The following is a 27,861-nucleotide window of genomic DNA, read 5'->3' on the forward strand; positions in this document are numbered from 1 at the left end:
AAACCCCACCCCCACATGTCAGTTATTTTAAAATATATAAAATAAGAAATAATACAGCTAAAATTTGATAAACAAATCTAATCAAGAAAAAAGCAAGAACCCAAAAATTAATATCAATGGAAAGAGAGCTATATAAATAATTCTATGGATGCTAAAAATATATTAAGGTAATATTACAACTGTATGTGAACATATGTGATAGCTTACATAACATGGTCTATATTACAGAAGGCTCCATTGGCTGCTAAGAAAGTGTATTCAGTCATTGAGGGACAAAATAGTCTATGTCTGTTAAGTCTACATTGTCAATTGTATTTTTTAGTTCTTTGGCTTTAGTTTTTGTTTGGAGCATCTATCCAGTGGTCACAGAAGCATGTTAAATCTACCCAGTATTATTAAATTGTGGTCTATTTGATTCTTGATATCGAGAAGGGTTTACCCAAATCCAGCAAAATTAAGCTTCAAATTTGAAGATAAAATAAAAACTTTCCATGACAAACAAAAGTTCAAAGAATTTGAAACTAGAAAGCCTGCACTACAGAACATTCTAAACAAAATATACCATAAAGATGAAATGAAAAAAAAAATTGAAAACCAGATTTTTGGTTTTGTAGGAACTACACTAAAAGAATAGTCAATCAAGTGAGAAACTAATTCAAGCTAAAAACTAGAAATAGGGGCTAGAGTTGTGGCTCAGTGGTAGAATGCTTGCCTCACATGTGTGGGGCACTGGGTTTGATCCTCAGTACCACATAGAAGTATTGTGTTTATCTACAACTAAAAACTTTTAAAAAGTTAATCAGAAGGGACAAAGAAGGATATTACATACTGCTTAAGGGAATTATACATCAATAAGACATAACAATCATGAATATTTATGCCCCAAACAATGGAGTATCTCCACACATCAAACCCTTCTCAATTTCTAGCTCTCCTTTTCTGAGGTCAGAGGAACCTGGGTTACTGTGCACTGCATTCATAGCAAACAAGTCTAAAGGCTCTCATGTACCCCAAATAGGTATGATCTTACATAAAATAACTGAACTAAACAAACTAATGTTATTCGTGCATGGAAATATGAATTTTTCAGATCTGTCTGATGAAGCGGCTCCAAGTAAGGAATCCCAATAGCAATGAGTTTTGATGTCTAAATACTTTGGTTGTGAGAAGAAAATATGGAGAGGGTTGTGGGATATCTTGTCCTAGAAATAAAGCCAGGAAGGTAGCAATGGTGGGAGGTTAGAAGAAAGCAGAAGAGAAAATGAGGAAGACAATAAAGAACTCATGATGAATGGGGTTTTTATGGTTGATTTGGAGGTAGGGTTTCTCAAAGTTGCTTAAGGCCTTTCTAAGTTGCTGAGTCTGTCCTTGAACATGTGATCTTCCTGTCTCTTCTCAGCTTCCCAATCTGCTGTGATTACATTTGTTCACAATGATGCCAAGCTATGCAGTTGTTTAAGTATTGGAAAAAACCTAATCTAGAATAGCCACCATTATAGTATGTTACAGAATAGATTCAGTACTCCAAACACCTCCCATTTTTCCCTTTCCTAGTTGCCCTGAGTCTCTGGCAATCATAAATCTCATTATTGTCTGGGTCATATACTCAGAATAACATAGATGTGGCAATTTATCCTAGCTATTTTCCTAATCAAGGTGTGTTTAAGATGCCTCCTCATCTTTCCATATTTGTTTGCTTATTAATGTTTTATGGCTGAATCATGTTTCAATTTATTGATGAGTTCATTTTGATTAATAATATGTAAATACTTACCAAAGGATAACTTTATTGCTTTCTGTTCTTGCAAAATATGAATAAATAAATTACATTTTGTGTATGTGTGTGTGTGTGTGTGTGTGTGTGTGTGTGAGAGAGAGAGAGAGAGAGAGAGAGAGAGAGAGAGACTGGGGATGAAACCTGAATTCTCATGCTTGCTAGGCAAGTGCTCTACCAACGAGCCACATCCCCAATCAAAAAATCATCAGCCTTTGCATGCAGAATTTTGTGTGGACTCCAGCTTTCACCAGCTTTCAACTCCAATAAATAAATACCTAGTACGTGAAGTGGTCTGTAGATATATGGCAATACTGCGGCTTTAAAAAAAATTGCCAAACTCTCTTTCCAGGTGGACTGTACACTTTTGTGATTCCCTTAGCCATAAATAAGAATTGGTCTTGTTCCTCTTCCTTTGCCTAGCAGTTTGTATTGTCAGATTTTGGAATTTCAGCCATGCTTATGGATGCGTTACTTGCAATTCAGTGTGATCCACGATGTTGAACATGTTTTCCTGTCCTTGTTTGTCATCTATATTTGTTGGTATAACTCCTCAGATCTTTCATTAATTAACAAAAAAAGTAAAACTGATATACAATAAACCTCACATATAGAATTATCAATACATTGAGTTTTTATATATTTATATCTAATAATAAAATCATCACCATAATCAAGACAGTGAACATTGACATCACACCCAAAATGTTCCTTGTGCCCCTTTGGAAATATTGCCTCTTCCCTCCTCTTTTATATAGAAACAACCCAGAACAAAATTTTTATCATCATAGATGAATGAATAATTTGGAATTTATATAAGTAGTCATATCCCTGGTCTGCATAGTGGGCAAACTTTGAAAAATCTCTCTTAATTTAGTCATCTGTAAAAGCATGATTCTGCCTGACATGGTGGCACAGGACTGTAATTCAGGTGGCTCAGGAGGCCGAAGAATGAGGATGATAAGTTCAAGGCCAGCCTTAGCAGCTTTGTGAGTCCCTGAGCAACTTATTAAGAGGCTATCTCAATGTAAAAATATAAAGAGCTATGGATTGGCTTAGTAATTAAGTAATACTAGGTCAATCACTGATAGCAAATTAATATAAAAAATGAGAATTTCTCCAAGCAGAATGTAAGACCTTGGAGAAAGGTAAGGATTAAATTATATAAGGAAACTGAAATACGTCTTGATATATAGTAAGCTTCAAATTCCTGGAGTTACCAGCCAAGATTTAAGTCAGGGATCCAGAGTACATAAGGGAATGTATAGATCCTCAGTGCCTTTATTTCACCAAGAGCTGATATTCTCTACAACTAAGTAGACTTTCAGGTGTTTTTTTTTTTTTTTTTTCATTATTTTCTGGGTTTTTTGTTTGTTTCTTTGATTTTGAGTTTAAAGTCTGATAATAGTATTCATATTATTGCTGTTGAATACTTTTATATTCTTCCTAATCTTTTAATAACTACAACAAAATCATGTATCCATTAAGTGAACACTCTTCCCCCTGCCCTCCCAGAGCCTGGCAACCAGCACTTCATTTGGGTCTGTGAGTTTACATATCCTTGATAGTTCACCTGAATGGAATTATGCTATATATATATGGAAAAAAATATATATATATAATATATATATATATATATATATTATATATATATTTTACACTGCTTTGTTTACTTAGTTTAACTTTTTTGAGATTTATCTATGTTGTAGCATGTGCATTGCTTAGTTTACATGGCATGTATATGTATACAGAGCACATTTTGACTATCCAATCTTTTGTTCATGGATTTGGATTGTTCTCACGTTTGGCTAACATGAATGGTGCTGCCATGAACATCATATGCAAGTGTTTGTGTGTATATTTTTAGGTCATTTGAGTATAGAACTGAGAGTAGAGTTGATAGGTCATGTGATAATTCTATGTTGCATTACTGAAACATTGAATGTTTCAGTATACACTGTATACTGTATACACTGTATGCCATATTACATTTTCCAGAAATTTATTGGAATGCCAATTTTTCTGAATTACCACCAACTGTTATTATTTTATTGTTTTTTTTTCCATTTGTTTCTTAAATTGAGATGTCTTGGTGGGCTTAATGTGAAATCTCACTTATTGTGTCAAATTCTTTATTTGCTACATTGGGACCTGAGGATGTAGCTTAGTGGCAAAGTACTTGCTTAGCATGTTCCAGGCAGGTCATGTCTCTAAGTCCTACTACCATTTCTCTCTCCTTTTCTTTGTTAGCATGGCTAAGGGTTTTTGTCAATTTTACTTATTTTTTCAAAGAACCAACTTTTTGTTCTGTCACTTTTTTCAATTGTTTCTTTTTTATATGGTTCTCTTGAACAATATGTAATGTCCATCTTTATCCCTTTTGATGAACTTTGGCTTGAAGTCTACTTTATTTGATATGAGGATGGAAACCTCTGCTTGCTTCCACTGTCCTTGTGAGTGATATGATTTTTCCCAACACTTCACCTTCAGTCTGTGTATGTCTTTTCCTATAAGAGAGTCTCCTGGAGGCAGCATATTGTTGGCATCATATTGTTGGGTCTTTTTTTTTTTTTTTTGGATCCAATCTGCTAGTCTATGTCTTGCTTGGTGAGTTTAGGCCATTAACATTACTGAGACATGACTTGTACTCCCAGCCATTTTTGTTTATTTTGGGTATTTAATGAGCTTGGTTTCTTCTCTGATTAGATTTTCCTTTAGTGTAATACCTCCCTCTATTGATTTTCATCGTTGTTTTTAATTTCCTCTTCTTGGAATATTTAGTTGAGGATGTTCTGTAGTACAGGCTTTCTAGTTGTAATTTTTTAACTTGTTTATCATGGAAGTGTTTTATTTCATCATCAAATCTAGAGCATAATTTTGCTGAATATAAGATTCTTGGTTTGCATCCATTTTCTTTCAGGGCTTGATATATGTTGTTCCTCAATCTCCTGGCTTTGAGGTCTGGGTTGAAAAATCTGCTGAGATATGAATTGGTCTCCCCATGTATGTGATGTGATTTTTCTCTTTTGCAGCTTTTAAGGTTCTATCTTTATTCTGTATGCTAGGCATTTTGATTATAATGTGCCTTGGTGTATATCTGTTGTAATTTTGTACATTTGGTGTCCCGTAAGCCTCTTGCATTTGGTTTTCCAATTAATTCTTCATGCTTGGAAAATTTTCTGATATTATCTCATTGAAGAGATTGTGCATTCCTTTGGTTTGAAACTCTGTGCCTTCCTCTATCCCAATAACTCTTAGATTTGGTCTTTTGATGCTGTCCCACAATTCTTGTATGTTGTGTTCATGGTTTCTTACTATCTTCACTATGTGATCAACTTTATTTTCCATATCGTATACTTTGTCTTCATTATCAGACATTCTTTCTTCCAAGTGATCTAGTCTGTTGGTTATGCTTTCTATTGAGTTTTTTTTTATTCAATTTATTGTATCCTTCATTTCAAGGATTTCTGACTTTTTTTTTCAGATACTCTGTCTCTCTCTTGAAGTAATCTTTAGCTTCCTATATTTGCTCTCATATATCTTTGTTGGAATGATCAATTTTTGCCTATATTTGCTCATTGAGATTATTCTTTAATTCACAGGTCATTTTAATTATGAACCTTCTGAACTCCTTCTCTGATATTTCATCAACTTCACTGTCCATGGGTTCTGTTATTATAGTATCCTGGTTTGGTGGGACACTTTCCTCCCTTGTTTTTTTATGTTGTCTATGTGTCTTCCTTTCTTGCAGTGTGGGTCTGAGATATTACAGTTTCTTCCTTATATTCTTGTCGTACCTGTGCAGATTTTCTGTACCTGACCTTGATATTGGGCTTTCAGACCTTGCCAGTGTCCCTCCATGTATGCTAAAGGTGGTGGCAACAACAGCTGAGATAACTCAAAATAATAATTAAGTTGCTCCAAGACAGAAGCAATGTCTTACAGAAATGGGGATGAAAGGGTGGGCCTCACAGTCTTTTTGGGGATGCCTGCTCTGAGATGTAACTGCCTCTAAGCACTGTCAAAAAGTTAGGGGATACTGTGTGGGGAAGGCTATGGCGATGACTGCAGTGTCCCAAGATGGAAGTGCATTAGGCTTAGGCTTCCAGGTCGGCGGGGGTGAACTCAGACCTGCCCTGGACCTGGGTCTTGCATAAGTCTGTGTGGACCAATCTCCTCCAGGCCTGGGCTCCCATGGTAGTCTACTGGTTGGAAGAGGTGGTCCTGTGCCTGAGGCCGGGCTCCATCGGGTGTCTGTTGATGGAGGAGTTGACCTGGGCCTACTGTGAGCCTGGGTCCCACACAGGTCCATGTGGGTGAATCTTGGCCACTGAGCAGAACTCCCATGATAATTGACTGGTTGGAAGAGGCTGTCCTGTGCCAGAGGCTAGGCTCTGGCTAGTGTCTATCCTGTTGGTGGAGGGATGGACCCCGGCCTACTATCTAGTTTTTCTTATTGCCTGCAACAAAACAAACACTTTTAAATGCCCACTCATGCCTTTTGTCCTCTATTTACTTTGTTTGCCCTCTGAAATCCACAATAACAGTAAAAAAGGAAATTTCAGAAATTTGTAATCATTATAACAAACCACTCCTAAACTATAGACTTCCTTCTCAAAACAAAGTGATGGATAAGAAAATTCCAAATGAATATGCTCTAATTCTCAATGGACCTTATTGCCATTTGGAAGGTTAGTAACAATTAGAGGGATATACTATGAAATGTGTAAAAATATTTATGAAGAGTTGGGTTTTTTTTGTTTGTTGGTTGGTTTTTGTTTTTGTTTTTGATTTGTTTGTCCATTTTTCTCTCTATCTTCACAATTTTAAATGCATTTGAAAATGAGATGTCAAAGAAAGTTAAACTCCAGAATATCTTTTTCCACCTTTGAAAGTGCATGGATCACCCATATTTGTTTGATGATGAAGCGGTGTCCTTTTTCCCCACATTATTTTTTAATAGTACTCTATACTACTTTCAATAGTACTTCTGTAACAAAAATCATAGCAGAATTCTTCAAAAGAACTACCTGTATTTACTGTGTCTATTTTGTTTATTTTCACTTTCTCTATATTATTGGTTTCTAATGTTATTTATATTCAGATTTCTTCAGATGTTCCTGTAATATCCCTTATGGCTATTTTATCTTTTTCTTTCTTAATCCAAGATTCTGTATTGCATTTGCCATCTCTAATTTTTTACAATCTAGAAATGCTTTTAGCCTTTTTTGAGGGCAGGGAGCTTTTGTGTCTTTCATGATATTGAGAGTTATGGAGAATAAAAGTGCTAGTTTTAAGAATTTGTCGCAATCTGGATTGATCTGACTCTTCATGATTAGATTTTTTTTTATCTTGAGCCCACTCAGCCACTATGCCACGTTCACCAGTGATCTCTGTGATGCCCAGTGATGTTCAATTCACATTTCAGTTAACCTCTCAGAAACCCTTGACACAGTAAATCACGTCTTCCTTGAACTACTCTTCACTCAGCTTCTGGGGTAGCACTTTTTCCTGCTTTTCCTCCTGCCTGCATGCTCCTTCTCAGTGTCCTTTGCTGCTTCCCCCTCATCTCACTGACTTCTGTATGTAACCCTCTAAGCACTGCTTTTATTATCACCTACAAATTTGATTTGTAGTGTTTTCATTTTTATTCAAATTGGAGGTTTTTGGATACATGCTCATAAAATTTTGTGGTGATGGAGGCTCTAGTATACAAAGAATGCAAACGATTTGCTGTATTTGTTTTAAGGAGTCTTTGCCAAGTAGCACTATGAACTTTTAAGTTTATCAGAATCTTAATCAGATCCACATTACAACTTTTTTAGTTTTTTTAAGAGAAGAGGCATTAGGAAAGTAGATTTTGAAGGAAACCTTCCAGAATATTGACTGCCACTCTATACCTTGAGAATCCTTTTTATACACACCTTACCTACTTCTCATTTACTTATTTAGAGTAAGAGCCTTAGGATTTTATTTTTGGATCTTATTCACCTTCGAAATCTCTCTATGCCTCAGTTTCCTAAAGAGTGGTTTTGTTCCTCAGATAAATATGTATTAGCCATTTGGGATGCTCCAGGCTCTGCAATTGGTGTTAAGCAGCACCAAAATAGTCATGCAAGCAAATAAGTATATAATGCCTCAAATAGATGAGACTGAGGGACATAATGCATTAGAAAGAGCTTGGGCTCTCTCTCTCTCTCTCTCTCTCTCTCTCTCTCTCTCTCTCTCTCTCTCTCTCATTGCCTAGTGATTGGCTTTTCTATTCAAAAAGTTTTCCCTGACTCAGGGCACATGATTAGAAATGGCTCTTTTTTTCCAGGTGTAGAGCCAAAGTCTTTTGTAGTTTGAGACCACCTGGTTTAGGCTAAGTGGGAAATTTCACCTGCTGGATAAGCTGCTGGCATTCCTGCATTCCAGGTAGATAATTGTGCACATGTATTGCTCTGAGCTAGTAACTGGTTAAAACCTGAATAATGAGAAACTTACAGATTTCTTGAGACTGATTCAAGTTTTCCTTATACAAGTCTCTAATTCAGGGTCTACTTTCTCTGCAACTCTACACCCAACCCCGTTCCATCTCATCCGACCCCACTCCTCCACCAGTATCCTTTCTTTCCTGAATTCCTACATCATTTATTATCTCACTCCAGAACTTGGCAAGCCCCCCTTAATCTGCTACCGGGTTGATTAGTGTACGTTCACCTCAGCAGTCCAGCTATATCGTTTGGATCCACAGGATGAGTCAACATTGAGCATTTCTTTTATAATTGCCTGCTGGTACCTTGTGTTGAATTGACACACAGTAAAGACTCTGCAAACATTGGTTCTTGTTAACGTGTAGGATTTGATTTAAACTCAAAAGGAACTTGTGATACTCTTTCCCAGAAATGCGAGTTGGGTATCAGAAATGTTCACCAGCCTGGTATCCAGCATGTACATCTTCATCACCACAGGAAAGAGGGGGTCTAGAAGAAGACCAGATCCCCAAGAATTTTAATATTTTCCCTTTAGGATGAACTAAGGTGTGTCATGAACTAATCTAGTCTTGTTATATTTTATTGCCTTTTAGAGATGGAAAGTTTTTATGTCACAGACCCAGAAAGGTTGTGGCAATGTCATATTTGCTAGCAAATGGCAGAAATAAGAATTGAGGTACTCACCTTTACACTCAATGCTTTTTCCAACAATTTAGGGCTGGAGTGTGGCACGAGTTCTCTCTAACTCTTGATCTTATGTTTTGGCAATCTTAAGTTAATTTTCTTACAAAGAATATTGTATTGACAACACTGTACTTATTTGCTTAGGCAAATTGAAAACAATGACAACAAGGGCTCTCAGCTTGATTTTGTTCTTACTGTATTATTTTGAATTATCCTTTCCTCTCTTCACTGTCTATATTTAAGTTTTCTCATGTATTATGGGGGATTGCTTCTCCAAATTGATGTGTCTCAGATGACTTTTCTAGATGATAATGGCTTATACCACCAAGTAGGGCATAGCAGTACATAGCTGACCACCACTGTTAAAAACACAGTAAATGCCATCTGTCATCTGAACTAAGAAAGTTCCATAAAGATTAGCTTTAACCCTTCATTTGAATGAAGCATCTGATTCAAAATAAGAGTCTAAATATACTAAGGGCTCATGAATTTGCTGCTACCATTTCTGGGAGTATGGTATCACACACTTGGTTTCCATCAAGTCTAGCCATAGTTGTGTGCTCTAAACCAGATTTCAGAACTTCAAACTGGTGTTAAGGTGCCTTGATTAAGGAAGAGATTTCAGACCAGCCAAAGCAGTTCTATTCAAACTGCCTGGGTCATCTTTTACTAAGGCCTATGCCACAACATGTGTCACCTGGACTCCCAGGGAATTCTTAAGCTTGTGATTCTTCTGACTAAGTGGGTCAAAAGCGACACTCCCTTGGGAAGCCATGGTCAGGCAGGCAGTTTGGTCTCCCTTGAAGTCATCTGTGCACACATAGTGTTCATGCATGTGTATGTACCTGGTTGCTTCTGCACACAATCACCCAGTGACACACTGTGCTCATTGAAGTACAAAAGGGGCTGTACTTTGCACAGTCTTATTGCAAACTGTGTCAGAGTGAAGGAATTTAGTGTGCAGCACTGGCATTCAATGTCCCTTGAAAATCAAGTCAAATCAGTGCAGAGAGTGATTTTGGTCTTTTAGTCCTCTCCCATTTCTTTAAATTAAAAAAATGCGGAAGCATTTTTTAAGCCACTTGTTTAAAATCTTAATGAAGACAAGTGAACTCAAGGGCACAGAAATGACTAGCTGACTCAAGAGTTATTATACAGATGCATAAAACAAGTTCTAAATGCATGCAGAAGTGGCAAATTAGGCAATTCTCATTTTAGAAATAACTGTGCTTGTTGTAAGTTCTTTGTGGCTAATGGCATCCCACTGCAAAGTTTCCTGGTGTCTCAATGACCTTGACTTAGTTGTAATATAAGGATCTATCATGATTGATGTTTTCTGTTTTATAAGAATCTTGCATGACCAATGTTCCATCCTTTATTTCCTTAGAACACCGAGGCCCTCCAAGGGGTTGCCTGCCTCAAAGCCAGACTCATGTGTACCTAGTTGGCAGGAAACCAAAAACTGGGCACAAGGTTCAAAATCCAAACTACCACCCTCTTTAGAGGACTAGGACCCTAAGCCAACCAGTGCAGGATGTGTGAGACCATCTGAAATACTGTAAATGAAAAGCACTTCATCATGTAACAACCAACTGGGCTGGATTTTACAGCAGTGCCCAATCACTCTGAGCCATGTGGGAAATAACTGTAGTGCTAACAGAGGAGCCAGTATGACCCTGCAGGTGCACATGGGGAAAGGGCCCAGGAGACTTGCATCAATGCATAACTCAAGCAAACTTAGGTGAAGGCAAATCATACAAAAAGGTCTTTCATCTATAGGGGGGAGCATGCAGGGGCTACCTTCTCCTTGCTTTGGGCTCATTCCCCCGCCTCCAAGAGGCATTTCTTCATGGAAGTTGGAAGTCCTGATACTTCCCAACTGTCTGGAACAGCAGGTTTTGCATAATTTCTTGTCTGAGATCTGGCACCCTCCCGGTCCTCTGTCTCATCCACAGCAGCCTCTACCCCAGAGACCTGTTATCTGCTGACACCTAGGAAGGAATAGGCAAAGGCATCACAAATCCTATTTTGTCACAAACTCTCCTGAGCCATGGAATGAGCCTGGTGTCTCAGGAGTGCCCAAAGTGGAGGTGGTAATGGCATTGCAATTCTTCACATTCTGAGGTTTCCTAGTGCTGCCAGGAGTCTGTTTGGGTAACCTGAGAAGCTACACCATGATGTCCATGATGTCAGTGATATTTCATGTGCATTTCTCTATAGGAAGCAGAGGCAGGAGCAGCTCCATGCTCTCCCTGCTCTTCTTGTTGGGGTGGTGGTGGGCTGGTGTGGGACAGTTTAACACATAGCAAGTAGAAAAACTACATCAGTGTCACTGTGCAGCCTCCAGCATTAGAGTAACCAGCTATGGAGGTTAAAGTGATGAAGGGCCCATCTGTGTTGTCAAAGAGCAACCTCTGCTCACACAGAAGCAAGATTCAGGAATCTTGCTTTAAAATCAGCAGCATTAACCATGTTTTAGAACTATTTCTTCTGTCCAATTTGATCATAATTTACTCATGCTCTGAAAAGTATTAAAATGTACTTCAACTTTTCTCTAATTGTTTTTATATATAAATCCCTGAGAAGATACTTATCTACTTGAAATTTGCTTTTAGAGTTAATAAACTTTTTGTATGGAAGCAGAAACCCCAAGCCTGTGCCATCTGTGCTGTCACATGTCAGGAGAGTTGTAGACCAGGCCACCCTTTCTAAAAGCAGGGTAGGGTGAGGTGCTGAGATGCAGAACCCCAGCACAGGAGCATGAGGTGCATGATGCTCACTCATACTTGGGGACTCAGAGGTCTTGACCTAATAGGGTGTCAGGCCCACCATAATGCTTCTTAGGAACCCTATTTTTCTGCTTTTTTTAGACCTCAGGACAGCTGGTGCCAAAAATGAGCAAGGAGTTTAACCAAATTGGGTGAAGAAAATGGGCCAAGAAATAAAAGGAACAGGGGAAGAAAAGAGAAAGTGAGGAGGATTTTAGGGAAGGAACTTGGAAGCTGGAGGGAAGACTGTGGTAGGTCACCACTCATCAGCACCTGTCCCCTGGAAAGATGATGAATGGAGGGCAGACAGTCTGGGACTAGATGCATCTGTTCAAAGAAATAAAAACACATGCAAATGGTGTCAGCTGGACTGTCAGGGAGACCAGGGGCAATTTCTCTCCATCTCAGGGACCATAAAATCACATCTCTGTGAATCCCATACCCAGAAAGAGGTCAAATTAACAATGTTGCCTAAGAACTGACTGGCCTACCTATGCCCCAGCACTCCTCAGGGTGACCTAGGGGTTGATCACAAGCCCAGTTGACCCCCCACTTGCCTCCCTCACCTTTATCATAGGGACACTACCAATCTGAGGAGCATGGGCAGGAGGATTCCACTTGAGGATGTCTGCCCTTGTGTTTCCACAAATCCCTAACTTGAGAGAGGTATGAGTCCAAAGACCAACTGCTGAAAAACATCCAAACTTTGCTCCTTGACATCTTGCACTGCCCCCCCCCCCAAGCCTAGGCAGAGTGTCCACCTGCTGTACTGCAGCCCTCTCCAAAGAGACTAAAGAATAAGGGGAATCTCCTCCCCCTTAGTGAGAAGAAAAGGGAAGAGACATTGTCCTTGCAGTATAACAACTTTACTACCAAATATGCTTCCACACAGACTGAGAAGTGCTGGGCACCTGATCCAGAAGCCACTTGGACCCCACCTGTGGATATCAAAGAGAAGGACTTCCCAGGTAGCCCAGAAGTGATTTGATTCTGGAGAGAGGAACTGGAGAGAGTTTGCACCATGCTCTGCACCACTCTTCCTGCACTTGGCTTCTTTGGGATTCACAGTCACATTCTTCTGTCCCTAACCTACATCACAGCTAAGAACTGTTAGAGCTTTCCCAAGCATGTATCATTCTCCTCACTTCACACTACTCATCAGATAATGACTGCTTCCACCGAACAGGAAAAATGGCAGGCTCATCTTCAAGTCTGCCAAAAAAACTGTTGGGCTGACCTCGGTTTGCTGATTTAGTGGATTTTCTAAATGCATGTATCTTCAGAGCTTTTCTGTGGACTCAGCAGTATTATGGGCTATGCCTCATGCTGGTCAGGCATATTCTGTGCATCTGGACAAGACTAGAACAAACATGAAGAGAAGTCCCAGGTCACACACCTCACAATAACTCAGAAACTGAAGAAATCACCTGCCATACCTTTGACAGTCCTCCCATCACTGGAGACTCTGACAATGGGTTATGGAGAGGTAGAGGGCTGTATGGGACGAGGAATGTGCATTTCTGGTCAGGTAGCAGCAAAGAGCCATGGCTTATCAGGATGGGGCTCCATGCCATTCCCAGTGCCCGTATACCATGGTGCTTAACAGGCAGGATTATTAGACAATCTGCTGGCAGCCAGATGCCAAATTAGCCAGAGAAGAATCTGCCTAACACTGGCTGTTCCAATGACAATTAGGCATTCTTACAAAGTTAGAGCTTCTTGTAGGAACTCAGGATGGGTGTCTAGGAAGAACAACCTCTAAATCAGTGAGAATAGAATCTGCAGTTCTCAACACAATCTGCAGTGCAGTCTCCTGGGAACTCAAACACTGTTGTTCAGTTCCCCCAGAGCAACACAGCAACAGTCTCTGCATTAGGAGTAAGGGTGGGAAATGTTGCAAAGCTGCCAGGTGGGCCCCAGGGCATCCAATATTGAGAATTAGAAAACAGAGGCCATTTGGCACTGCCTGGCTGGGCCCTCAGCTGATGATGGAGGGGATTGTGGTAAGACAGGTGAAGCTATGGATTCCATAGACATGGTATGAAGATGCCACAATGCCAGGGACATAGAAAAACTCCAAAGATAATGGAGGTCATTTGCAGCCCTGTTTTCCAAGGTGATGTGACCAACCTCAACTTATAGGGGTGTTCCAAATCCAACAAACATCAGTAGTTCTAAAGGTGGGTCCAGAACTCTGAGGCATTCATCCTGGTGCCTTTCTGGGATTTAGGAGAAATGTGCTAAAATCTGATTTTGCAGCATGGTATTTTTATCTCAGCAGTCTCTCCATCAGCCTGGGTGCAGCCTTATGATCTGTTAAATAGTGAAGGGATAGTGTGAAATCTTTGATAAGCTCCACACCCAGGAGTGCCAATAGGAAGCAGCAAGGAGAACCAAGTGCCAGCCCCTGCCTGCATCATGAGACAGACAGGTACATGTCAGCATGAATCCAGGGTTATTGTAAACAGCTTGAAAACAGTGTACAATAGTTTCAATTCATGTGACCAGTATTTAAATTAACATTTAAATAAAGTGCATATGTGACAGATACTTTAAAATCCACTAAAAATTTCTCAGTGCTTTGGAGATAAACACATAGACAGAAAACTCCACTGAGAGCTCAGGACCCAGGCAAATCACATCTGTGTCCTGCCAAAGACCTCACATCCTGGAAATTTTATAAAGCTGGCATGAGGATGAACTGAACATTAGGGACAATTATCAAAGGAAAAGTATAAGTAAACTCCACTTGAGCCTGGAAGAGACAGCTGCACTGAAAGTGCCGAATACTCTTAGAAATTTGCCTAAAACATCTAACTTATAATACTCAACTTTAACCACCTGTTTCTAAAAATCATCCTCCTGCCAACTTCACCAACTTCATCACTCTGGTTTTCTCATCCTTTTTGCATAGTTTTTACCTTTTAAGGATATAAAGATTTGACTTATCTAAGGGCATATGACTTAATTTTCTATTTCTACTAATCACTTTTTAAACTTACCCCTCTTATTAAAACTCATTTTTTTTCTTATAACTATTTAAAAATTTACTAAGTAGTGTATCCAAAGTCTCTGTTTAAAAATGAATCTAGCTAGAAATGCAAGCTTATTTATGCATTATTTCATAAATTTTGACAATGATTTTTATTATTACTGTATGGCCAAGAGAGATTTAAAATAAGATACACTGAAATCTGAATTGTTTCACTTGATCATTTTGCTGTAAAAGCCAAAGCTTTCATCAAATAAAAACAAATATACAGCATCAATTAATCAAATTAATTGGAAAATATAGTGCAAATTTGCACCCACAATTAGAAAGAAAAGGTAAAAGCCAAAACCAATGGTAAAAAGATAGAGAACCCATGAGTTCTGTGTGTATTCATACAGCCACCACAAATATTTTAATCCAAGGGTCTTGGGGCACATGTATTTAAACTTCTTTAAATACAAAGAGCCACATCACCTGTAAAATGGTGCAGATTGGTGAATAATGAATAAAAATACAAAATAATGCAAAAATACTGCCTTTTGATAAATTTTTTTTTTAAATTTCTTAATTGATGTTCTTTAAATGGTGTCATTTAGGTAAATTGTCCTTTAGGTGTATTGATTGCTAGGAGAATGGGTGTTAGACAAATCAGTTTGTGTTGTTCCCAGTTAGAAACAGCTTCATCACCTCCTAGATTCTGGGAAGAAGTCTGTTAGGAGAGGCTGTGCAGGACTGGCAGAGCACACTGTAGGAGCCCTGTGCATCCTTCTGTGCATCCATCCTGGGGCCCCCTCCCTGTGTTTCTCCCCTCCCCTGCATGTCTCAACTTCTTGCATGAACCCACCCACCTCCTACCTGAGACTCTGCACCAGGTCCACAGCTGCTAGCCTGACACAGGGCCTCTGCTCAACAGACCCCCTCATGTCCTTTTCCTCCAGCGTGGTGCCCGCCTTTCCTTCTGTGCTTCTGCCTGGTGTTTCCTCTCTGCCCCTTCTGCCTTCCTCTTTTCTTTCTTGGACTCTTGTCCTGTCACTTGGGGATCTGCAGGTGGGTGCTGTCTTGGTGTTGCCCTTGAAGACTTTCTGGTCCCCCTGGAAGGTGGTTGCTTGCACCCTGCTGATGTGGATGCTGAGGACCACAATACCTGGCCACTCACTTCTCTGATGCAGGAGGTTGAGGGTCAGGAGGCTGGCCTTCCACCTGGCAGAGGCTGACCCCTGGGCCCCTGGAAGGTAAAGAGATGGGGTGCTGACTCTTGGAATCTCCTCTCTGGAGGCTCTCATGGCCTCAGAAGTCTGCTATTGTTGTTCAGCACCCTCCTCCTCATCCCTCTCTTGGGCAAGGGTGTCCTGGTTCCCCCCTAGCTGCTAGGATTTCCTTACTGCCTGCTGCCTTTTTCCCACACAGGAAAGGTCCTCGGGGCACACAGTTTGGCAGATGATGGCCACAATTGGACTGTAAAAGCTGATGCTCATCCTGATCATATGGTCTAGGATGCTCCCATCCTCCAGGCCCCAGTTGGAGTGCTAGGTCAGCATGGGCCACACAAACTCAGTGAGTCTCTGCAAGCATTTTTGGGAGGTTGTAGGCTTCAGAACTTCCTCAGAGGCCAGCAGCAGCTCTAGCCTGTACTTTTCCCCAAAATGTTCAGGAGGGAGTTGCACACAGCCTCCACCCAGCCTATGTAAGCGGCTCACTTCTGGGGGGATATTTCATGACGGGTCTCCCTTCCATGTATATCTGCCCCTGCATCAGGACTCTGGCACACTCCATTTAGCCCTGCATGGTGACTTTCATCATGGCAGTGAAGCTGAACATGTTCCTTCTTTCAAGATCAAGACCAGAGAAATACTTCAATAGGTAGTTGGTGATGGTGGGGTGTCCTGCAGGCACAGCTGTTATTAGGGCCATGTTCTCCTCGTTGCCTTGCCAGTTGATGTCTTATGGGCGCACTCTGCTAAAGTCACCACAGTGTCCACAAAGCAGACAACAAAAAGGCCCATCAAGCACTGCAGTTGGTCCCCTGCACCTGCTCATCTCGAGGACCCCACTGCACCAGTGCTTGAAGGAGCCCTAAATCCTTGGCACAGCCAGTGCACAGGAAGGTGGCCTCCTCCAGGACATTCTCCAGGGTGCTGTCCATGCTCACCATACTGCATTTCTCATCACTTTCAGAAAGATAGAAGGAAGCATCAAAGTGATTCTGCGGGTGTCTGCCAGAGTATTCTTTTCTTCACATTTTAGCTTGTCTGAAATTGGGATGTATCTCATTACCACCAACCAGTTGATAGTCACAGAATTATCCCAGATTGTGCACATGTGAATTACAGCTTATAGTGGTATCCCCTCGACTGACCTGCGTATCATTAATATAAAAAATGCCAGGTTTGATTGGCATTGTAAAATGGCTTCAAAAATATTACCCTGTGACTCAAGTTTATCATATATACAGAAAAGCATGGAAACAGAGCAGCAGGGTAGAAATTTGATATTAGTGAAACAAATACTCAGTGTTAGCAGAACTGATCACCATTTCATATTTTCTTGAGTAGCACTCACAAAATATTTTGAGAGCTAACATGGGAAGATAAGCACAAATAGATGAAGTTGAACTACATCTTGTCAGTGAGGCCTTGCAAAAGATTGTCTGTCTCATGCCAATCAATGAAGTTGAAGGCAAAGAAAATCACTGTCTCATATGTGAGACAGTGCAAGAAGGTTCAGAGGAGAAATGACTGAATGTTTGTCTTGATCTAATCAGTGAATTAGTTGAGTGGTAAACTCAAGGCAGGTGGGGTGTGGCTGGAGGAAGTTGTCATTGGAGGCATGTGTATGAGGTATACATTTTGAATCTGGAGAAAAGAGTTTCTCTCTTTCTCTGCTTTCTGATCATCGTGTAAGTTGCCTCCCTATGCCACACTCTTTATCCATTGATATTAAATTTATGTCTAATTACACATGAATATTCATATTATTACATATGCTTTATATTAATGTAGTTGTATGTATAGAACTAAATTTAGGAATACTGTAGGGTTAGACATAGGGATATATATATATATATATCAAAGGCATGAATATTCATAAGAATGTACACATGAAAATATGTATGAAAATATATGTTTTGAAAAAGGCAAGGGTTTAATTTGAATCATAATACACATTTTTAATTTGCAAATGCAGAGATAAATTATATAAAATATATTGATATATATGCAAATATACCATTGAAAATTGAATATATAAGTCAAAATATACATAAACGTATTACTACATACACATTCATGTAAAATTAACTACAGAGATATTTTGAGAGTTAATATTAAATTATAGCTTGGGTTAAAGTTAGAGAATGAATATGTAAGTCAAAAACAAAAATATAATTACAAATGAATATATATGTAAGTGTACATTTTTCAAATGGAGAAGGGTTTAATAGAAGACATGAATACACATTTTTTAAAAATTATAAACACAGATAAATGTATATTAATATGTAATAATACTTATGAAATGGACGTGTCTAATTAACAAAAATATTCATATTATTATATATGATGCTATATTAATATTTTTAGGTATATTGTTAAATTTAGGATTACTATTGTTTTTAAGGTTAGGGTTAGGAATTAATATATGTATATATATTGAAAATCATGAATATTCATAAGAATGTACATGAGTATATTTGTATGGCAATATATATCCCTATATATGGGTTTGGTTTTTGGGGAGGTGTTTCCAGGGATTGAACTCAGGGCCACCCTTGACCACTGAGCCACATCCCTATTGCTATGTCAATTTTTATTTAGAGAGTCTTACTGAGTTGCTTATTGCCTTGTTTTCCTGAGGCTGGTTTTGAACTCCAGGTCATCCTGAGACTCCAGAGCCACTGGGATTACAGGTTTGTGTCACTATGCCCCTGGTATATGTTTTTTGTTTGTTTGTTTGTTTTTTACAATACAATTTTACATTTTTAAATATACTATATATGTTAAGGATAAGGGGTGAAGTTTTCTTCCTCTGTAATACCTGTTCAAGAGTTTAATGGATTAGAAGATTAGTTTTAACCTTGAGGAAAGAAGTACAAATTTGTCTCATTAGGATATTTCTACCAAGCATTTCTTAAGGCTATAGTTTAACATTTGGTTTCAAAAAGAAAGAAAGGTTTCATTTAAAAAATAATTTAGTGAATTACATTCTTTTTATAACTTCCACCCTAATTAGTTACAAAGATAAGTCTAAAGATTCTTAGTTTTGTGTACTAATTTACATTTATATTTAAAGATTAATTTTACTTGTATCTTAAAACAAGAATTTCATGTTGGAAAAAAAAAAAAGAGAGAGAACTAAGTACATTTGTGTAAAGGCAGTAAATGTCCCATGGGCAATGCTCTGTCTTAATATTTTCTACCACAATAAGAAACAGGTCTCTGCAGAGAGAGACCTGGGTTGTTTAGGTTTTCCTTTCCCCAGGAATTATGGGATGCAGATTTGAAGAACACATAGAAACAACTCGATTTCTCTTTACAACTGTACCAGAACTTCACAGCTACAATGATAGTATGAACACATGAAAAAATGACTTCACTCAAACAGGATTTAGAAAATTTGGGGTGACCTCGGGGCCAGGACACCACCCACGTGGTAAGGTTTACAGTCAGTCGTTCAATAATGGAGAGTGTGTGTGTGCACATAGGTGTGTGTATATACAGATATCTATATATATAAATAATCATGTTCAGTCCTTTACAAGCCTGTAAATATGGTGTTGTGCTCCATGTTCACTATTTGAAACTTCAAATACACAGGCCATGCAGAGGAGGGTTTCTTGTGTATCCCTGTTTGTTACCACCAATAAAATTGTGAAGTTTTCCAAAACACTGTTCATCATATATTTCTCTGGTAGGTGTTTGAGCTTGTGGATGAAGTTGATCATATATTCACACATCGGGGAGCGATTTATTCGGTATACAAATCGGCCATTCTCAAACCTTGCATACTCCGTCTCTACTTTTTCTACTACTTGCTTCCCAAAGGAGCACACTTTGGTGGAACAGGTGACTGTCATGTTTTCAGAACTCTCATACTGGCTGGTTACACCATAAAAAGCCCCGGCATCATCTTGGATATTGCAGTTTAAGTCGGCCCAGAATTTTACGAGGAAGAAGGCATTTTGAGGGCCCTTTCCAAATAATTCCTTTAAGCCACCTTTCTTTTCTGGAAATTTGTCATAAATCTGACGAATGTCCACGGATTCAAGCAATGGGTCACTGTAAGAATGGTTGGCATGCCCAATGTGCACGAAGAGGTGTTTGTTGTACGAGTCTGGGTCTCGCTGTTGTTCAAGAAAAGCTGAGAATTCCACCAGGCGAAGCTTGGTTGTGCCAATGGAACGCCCTTGCCAGGCAGGGACCGAGGGAGCTGAGGCTGACGTAGGCTCAAACCCTGGAATGGGGGCCGTGACCGCTGGCTGGATGGGGTAGGCCTGCTGCACGAAGGGCTTGACGTCTTGGGAGGATCCTGGCTGCCCTGTTCGTATCATTCCAGGCCAGAACCCCGGTGCCCCTGGGAAGGTGGGGCGTGGAATTCCAGGCAGCCCCCGCTGGTTGTGAATGGCAGTGGCGGAGACGATCTGGGCTGATGACATGGCTGCCATGTGCTGCAGGGCCTTGTCCTTTGCGGTCTGATCCTTTAGCTTAATGGCGGCTTGAATTTCTCGAACTTTCTTTCTTGCTAAGACCTGTATATGACTAGACACCTGCTTTCTGCTCCTCGTCTTCCCTGTCCTGAGTTTGATGTATCTGGCTATAGTTCATTCCTACCATACATTTTGCCTTCCTCTGATAAGATGATTTTCCTCCTCCCACACGGTGGATAGATAGCCAGGGCCTCCTGAAAGCTCTGCTCAATGTCGGGGCTCCAGACCCCTTCGGCATCGTTGTCGATCGCCTTATCTGCAGAGTCACTCATCCTTTCCATGTTTTCGGCAGGGCTCTCGCTGCCGCTCCAGCTACTGGGCTCAATTTTGGCGGTTGGATTTTCCAAGCCGAAGCCTGGAGCCTTTTCAAGAAAATAAACCAAAGGGAAGTTTTCCAGGGAGAGGCTCCTCCTGGGTTTGGTGGTAACAGCGACTCAGTCTTTCTTGGACACAATGTTTCTGCTGACTCCTGAAAATTTTCCACTTGAATGTGCAATGAAGCGGCGGCGGCAGCGGCGGCGGCAGCAACAGTCCTCGAACACTGGAGCCGCCGCAGCGCCCGGGGAGTCCAAAGCAAACTTGGGCGCCGCTTCCCCCGTCCTCCGCTCGGTGCTCCCTCCCAGGCTCCCGATCCCCGAGCCGGGCCACCCCACCCCTGCCTAGCACCGCTCCTGCCCCGGGGCCGGCTGGGTGCGCTTGGCTGCTGCCCGCGCTCCGGGCAAAGGTGGACTGGGGGTGGGGGGGGCGTCACTGCATGGCCTGTCCCCGGAACCGGCCGCCCCGTGCCCGGGCCCCGCCGCCCGGACTGGCCCGCAGGGTGGAAGCGAGTCTGCAAAGTGCTTGGTGGGCGCCCGCGGCGGGCGGCGGGGCCGCGGCCCCTGGTATATGTTTTGAAATAGGGAAGTGAGTCTTATAAATACACATTTTAAAATTGCAATTGTAGAGATAAATTTTATATATGCATAACCAATAATATATATGTAAATATACCATTTGTAATTGAATATCTAAGTTGAAATACACATACACATTCATATTACTGCACATATATTTATGTAAATAGGTTTAGGTATAAGGGTGTTGTGAGAGTTAGTATTAAATTATGGCTTGGATTAGGGTTGATGTTTGGGAATGAATACGTTTTTCAGAAAACATGAATATTAATGAGCATATACTTGTGAAAATACCTATGAAAATATATATAAACACATATGCTTTAAAACAGTGAAAGGTTTAATGTGAGTTGTATGAATATACATTTCTTATTTTGCAAATGCAGAAATAGAAAATATATATTAATACAAAAATATGCAAATATACCATTGATAATTGAATATATGTATCAAAATACACAAAAACATTTATGTAAATACACAAGGTTTTATGCAAAATTAGATTTACTTAAAGGGGTATGCATAGTATTAGTATTAAATTATGGCAAGAGTTAGCAATATGGCTATGGAATGAATCTGTATATCAAAAAACATGAATATTTCTAAGAATGTACATGTGAAAATATATAAAAATATATTTTTTTGAAATAGAAAAGAGCTTAATGTGAGACGTTTGCATACACATTTTTAAATTTGTGAATGCACAAATAAATATGCATATATAATATATATGCAAATATATTTTTTATAATTGAATATATATGTCTCATTACACATGTAAATTCACAATTTTATGTATGTTCTATATTAATGTAGAAATTCAGGTATAAGGTTATATTTAGGTTTAGTGTTAAATTTTGTGTAGGGTAATAATTAGGGTTAGTAAAAGAAATGCATATGGAAAACCAAGAATACTCATTAGAATAACTCATGAAAATATAAATAAATATATATGTTTTGAACTAGGGAAGGTTTTATTTTTTATTTATTATTTTAAAAAATTTAGTTGTTGATAGACCTTTATTTTATTTATTTATATGCAGTGATGAGAATCAAACCTAGTGACTCATACATGCCAGTAAATTGCACTACCACTGAGCCCCAGTCTCAGCCCTGAACTAAGAAAGGTTTTAACATGACACATATGAATACAGGACTGCACAGATTTATTATATATATGAATATATACTTATACATATTCTAATATAACATTGATACTTGTATACATAATTATTTACAAATGAATATTAAAATTATTATATATGCATTTATTTAAAGGTAGGTTTAACTATATAAGTAAATATAGGGTTATTATCACTTTCAAATTTTGGTTTACATTTACGTTTATCTTTAAGGAATAAATATACTTGTTGGAAATATGAATACACCTAAGAATTTGCATGGTAACATTTGCATAAAAATTAACATAAGTATATGTTTTGAAATAGGGAAGAGTTAATATGAGATATAAATACAAATTTTTAATATGCAAATGCAAAGATAAATTTTATATATGTATATATAATAACACTTCTGCAAATATAAGTGATAAATGTGTATGTAAATATGAATGCATATGAGTATTCATATAAGTATATGTGCTTTTATCTGAATGTAGGGTAGTTATAGGGGCAAAATTATGGTTAGTACTAAATTTTGTATATAGTTAGGGTTAGGGAATGAATAAGTATATTGAAATATATGAATATTTTAAGAATACATGTGCAATTTTGATGTTTTGAAATTCTGAAGAGTTCAATATGAGATTTAGGAAGACACATTTTTAATTTGTGAAAGCAGATATATGTATATATATGTATATAAATTGTATATATGCAAATATACCAATGATATTTGAATGCAAGTCAAATTACACATAAACATTAGGCAATGAATAGGTATATTGAAAAACATGAGTAATTATAAGAATATACATGTTAAAATGTGCATTAAAATACATAGAAATATATGTGTTTTGAGATATGAAAAGGTGTGAGATGTATAAATACACATTTATTAATTTCCTAATGTACAGATAAATTATGTGTGAACATATATAAATATTTATGTATACAATTATCAATTGGATATTTGAATATGTATGTAAGAATATTCATATTACTATATATGCTTTTGTATTAATGTTCAATTAGGAATGGGGTAAGTTTAGGATTAGTATTAAATATTGTGTAGTGTAAAGGTTAAAGTTAGGGTATGAATATATATAAAAAACCATGAGTATTCAAAGAATATGCATGTGAAAATACATATAAAACATATATGAAAAATGAACACAGACCTAGTAAAAAAGAACATTATATGGAGAAATGTTGACAATAACTAAATAAAATCCACTGCCATATATATAGTTGGAAACATATATGTTTAATATATAATAATAGAAAATAGAAAAAGTACAAGGGAAAAAAGTTTATCTCAGGTATTTTGAAATAGTGAAGGCAAGATACCAAATGCAGTCATAAAGCAAGACTCAAAATTTCCTCGAGGATTTATTGAGAATAGATGATTTGAACATAGAATTAAATTATGAATTAGCAATAAAAAATAAGTCAAAGATCATCAGAAGTTTCAAATAAAGCAAAGACTTTTTATAAAATATATATATGGGGTAAAGAAAAACATTACAAGGAAAATTGGAAATGCTTTTGAGCTGACAGATAACAAGGATTCAACAAATCAAAGCAATAGGAGGCAGATGAAGCAGTTCATAATTCCACCTGCTTACATTAGAAAAAGACACAGGGATAAAATCAGTGTTGACTCTGATCATGAAACTTGAGAAGCACTAATGATAATTTATTTCTAATAATAATTAAGAATTTGCTTAGAGTAGATATGTACATGGAGTCCAGGGCCAGTGGATGTAGCACATACCAACCTGAGATCACAAAGAGTGCAGCACCACAGCAGGCAAATGTGCAAGTGGCCAGGAGCTGAATGGTGTCTTGAAGATGTGCACAGGTCAGCTGAAGATCTTGACTTTGTTGTCACTGAGAGGCAGGATGGGGTGGGAAGAGAAAGGAAGGGAAAGGACTATTTCTTATTTATTTGTGCTCCTGGATCCTGGGCACATTGACCACAACCATAGAACATTTTTTTTGGGGGGGGGGTCTTTGGAGCATTTTTCTTCTAGGCCTACTCTCTGTGACAGAGGCCACATTACATAAGGTGCTCCTGGAAACTCTGGTACAATTCAGATTTTTCTTCAGTGAATTATCTGGCAAGATCATGGGGGAAAGCAATTACTTAGGCATAGACCTGAAGTGAATCCTTTGTACTTGGAAGCACCATCTCCTCTCTTTCGCATATATTGTAGTTCTTAATTTTAGGCAGATTACTGGAAGTATACTAATATAGTTTTGAAAAATTGAATTCCTGTGAGGAGACTCTCTTCAAAGGCCCTCTTTTGATTTAAATGGGGACTCCACTGTTCAGTTCTCCTTGACTTCTAGAAGTGCAGGAGAGGTGGAGGTGGGACAGAGTCCTTGCCTCGTGCCAGCTCCTGTGAAGAGCATCTGGGAGCCACGTTGAAGCCTGACCTGGACTAAAGCCATTTTAAGGAGCCATTCCAGATGGAGCAACGGTTTTGGAGAAAGAAGGATGTACTTCTTTGGGAACGGCTGGGGGAGCAGGGAAGGAAAAAGTTACTTCATTTGCAGTGTTGTGGAACAGTGTTGTCATTGAGTGCCAGATTAGAGGTCCTTTCAAACTTGGCTAGAAAGGAGGGCATTTTTAAAGCACTTGGAGAGGCTACGTGGCAACAAACATCTCTGTTCACCCGTGAATGACTTCAAGCCTCTATGTCACCATCAGGTCACAATGCTCTTTCTCACCCAGCAAAACAGACAGGCCCAGGTTCACCACATATGCTTCCATGAATGGTCAACCTGTGTTGGCATGGTTCATCCTGTCTGCCTGTCTCAAAGCCCCATGATTGGGTGAGGCTTACTGTTTTCAGAAAAGCCATTGGTGCCCTTGCGTGGGTGCCCTGCTTCCCTGGGAGCTGCGTGGCTGAACAGTGGGTTGAAAGAAAAGCAAAAAGAGGCTGGGGTTTCTGGGCAGTGGACCCATGTACAGGCAGCACTCTTGGACATTCCCACTTTTTCCTTGATTCCTGGAAATCTCAAATGCATCTTCCCTTCTTTTCAATTGTTTATCTCAGGTATTTTGTCACTGTGTTGGAAAGTGATCTAATACAGAACTAAATGATGAGTCAACAAAGTGAACCATGTGGAAAATCACCAAAATTTTTGAAATGAAGAGAAGCATTTTAGTAAAATATACATATGGGGTAAAGATAAAACTTACAAGGAAATTTGGAAATAATTTTGAGCAGAAGATAACTGACATTCAACTAATCAACAGCAATAGGATGTATCTTAAGAAGTTCTTAAAGTACTGCTTCTACTTCAACTTGCTTACATTAGAAAAAGGTACATGGATAATAAAATCAATGTTGATTCTGATCATCCACCTTGAGTAGTTGCAAAAACAAAACAAAGCAAAACAGCAACAACCAAAAAAAAAAAAAAAAAAAAAACAAGAAGGAAGAAATTAGAACAAAGTGGATGGAAAAAGATAATAAAGGCCTACCCTTATTATCTTTTTCCAGGTAAAATAAAGACAGGAGAAAATGATGACACCATAAAGAAAAACAAGAACACAGAAAAGAATTTCTCAAAAAGTTCACTAAACTTTATGAGGACAAGACCAAGTAAGACTGAAAAGCACAATGAGCAATACCAAATACAAAAGTTATCCGAACTGATCCTATGATGTTACAATAACTTAGTACTATGAATACTCTTGTAATGATGTATGATATGAAAAACAATTATCTCAGTGACAACATAGATGACAAGCATCTTGCCAAACCAATTATCAAACTTCCTCCCATAAAAAGTGGATGCAGTGCCCAGAGCTCTGGCGGGTGCTAGGGGAAGAGCAGCAATGAGCAGGCTGCAGCCCAATGTGTAGGAGCAGCAAAACACATTTGAGGCAACAACAGGAAGGAGCCAGCACTACTCTCCCTTCAACACACACACTCCGCTGCCACCCCCTAGTGAGTGCAAGCTCATGCAAGGCACCTGAGGCTGCTAGGACTGCTATGTAACCTGAACATGCAGGAGGAAGGTGACCCAATAGGGGTCTGGCCGCCCAAGCCTCTGGGGGCCAAGTTGGTTGTCACTTCTGAAGGCTCCTTCTCTTAATCCTGGTTCGCCCATTCCTGTTGCCTGGTTGGCCTGGGTGACTATCAATCGCCCCAGTTCCTACACTCCATGGTGACGATTGATTAACTGGGAGAGATGGACGGCAATGTGCTCAAAAGGCTGATGAAGCTAAGTGAGAACCACCAAGGCAGAGGTTGGGAGCTGGTGGTTGCGATGGGTTGAGGGGCGGGGTGGATGGTGCAGTGCCTGGCGGCAGCTCGGCTGACAGCAGGGGCAGCCCCCAACCCTGGGGCTGGGGAGCGCCAGCAAACGCTTGCTGCTCGATTTTTTGCACACCTTTCCTATCAGAGGTTCGGTGCACCTCCTTTGATACAACACCCAGGACAATAGGCGGAACAAAGGCTCCAGGAGTCCGGAGTCCATCCTGCACGCCCAAGAGGAAGTGCGCCCTCTTGTGCTCTATCCTCTACTTGGCTGTCATCCTCTACTTTGAGTGGAGCTCGCCTGCCAAGGGCTCAGGGAGGACTGCACCAGGACCCTAGTAGTGCAGACACTCCATCCTAAGCCCCAGTGAGCAGACATCTGCTTGCTCAAAAGTGGCTGTGAGAAGTTTTCCTCTGCTTACCCAGAATTCTGTTCCAAAACCAACGACCCGGCAGACATCCCACCAGTGCCACTGAGTTCTGTCACCTGGGCTGCAGCTCCAGTGGAACTGCTCTGCGCATCCAGGCGGAGGGGTCCCTTGGAGAGTCTTCAGTTCCTCTACTTCCACGGTGCCTACCACGCTTCCTGGATAGACATGCTGAATGCCTTAGGGATCACAGTCCTGTTGAATGTCTCCTCCGAATGCCCAAACCACATGCAAGGATGCTACCAGTACAAAGGCATCTGGTGGAAGACAACCACAAGTCCGACATGGGCTCCTGGTTCATGGAAGCCATGGAGTAGGACTGTGTGGTGAAGGACTACCGTGGTCCAGGGATGGTGCACTGTTAAAAGGGCATCGTGTGCTCTGCTACCATCTGCTTGGCTTAGCAGGAATGAGGAGTGAGCAGCTGAGGCTGGAGAAGGCCTTCAGCTGCATGGAGCACCTGTCCCAGGTGCTGGCCACATCCTACCCCTCCAGGCCAGCCAGCCCTTCAGGCCCCTTAGGGGAGCTGCAAGCCCATCTCCACCCTTACCTCACAATTTGTCTTCAGCTTCCCTATCTCCCTGGGTGTGCACTTGGCCCTCAGCTGACTGCTGGACCTTCTCAGCCTCAGCTCTACCTCCCCCAGCACTCGGAGCCACTCACCTAACCCCTAAAACCAAGGTTGCTGCCAGCAAGGGATGCAAGATCCTCATGGGGACTGAACAGTATATAAATTTGTTTCAAAAGTAC

The 27,861-nt window shown here is 39.7% G+C and overlaps 2 pseudogenes; one reads left to right on the plus strand and one right to left on the minus strand.

Moving 5' to 3' along the window:
* Positions 1-19,239: 19,239 nt before the first annotated feature.
* LOC143403574 (transcriptional enhancer factor TEF-1 pseudogene) lies at positions 19,240-20,825 on the minus strand (annotated as a pseudogene).
* Positions 20,826-20,848: 23 nt separating this feature from the next.
* On the plus strand, positions 20,849-27,785 carry LOC143404070 (dual specificity protein phosphatase 4 pseudogene; annotated as a pseudogene).
* Positions 27,786-27,861: the final 76 nt, after the last annotated feature.

Source organism: Callospermophilus lateralis, chromosome 7 (assembly GCF_048772815.1).
Source record: "Callospermophilus lateralis isolate mCalLat2 chromosome 7, mCalLat2.hap1, whole genome shotgun sequence".
NCBI classification, from domain to species: Eukaryota; Metazoa; Chordata; class Mammalia; order Rodentia; family Sciuridae; genus Callospermophilus; species Callospermophilus lateralis.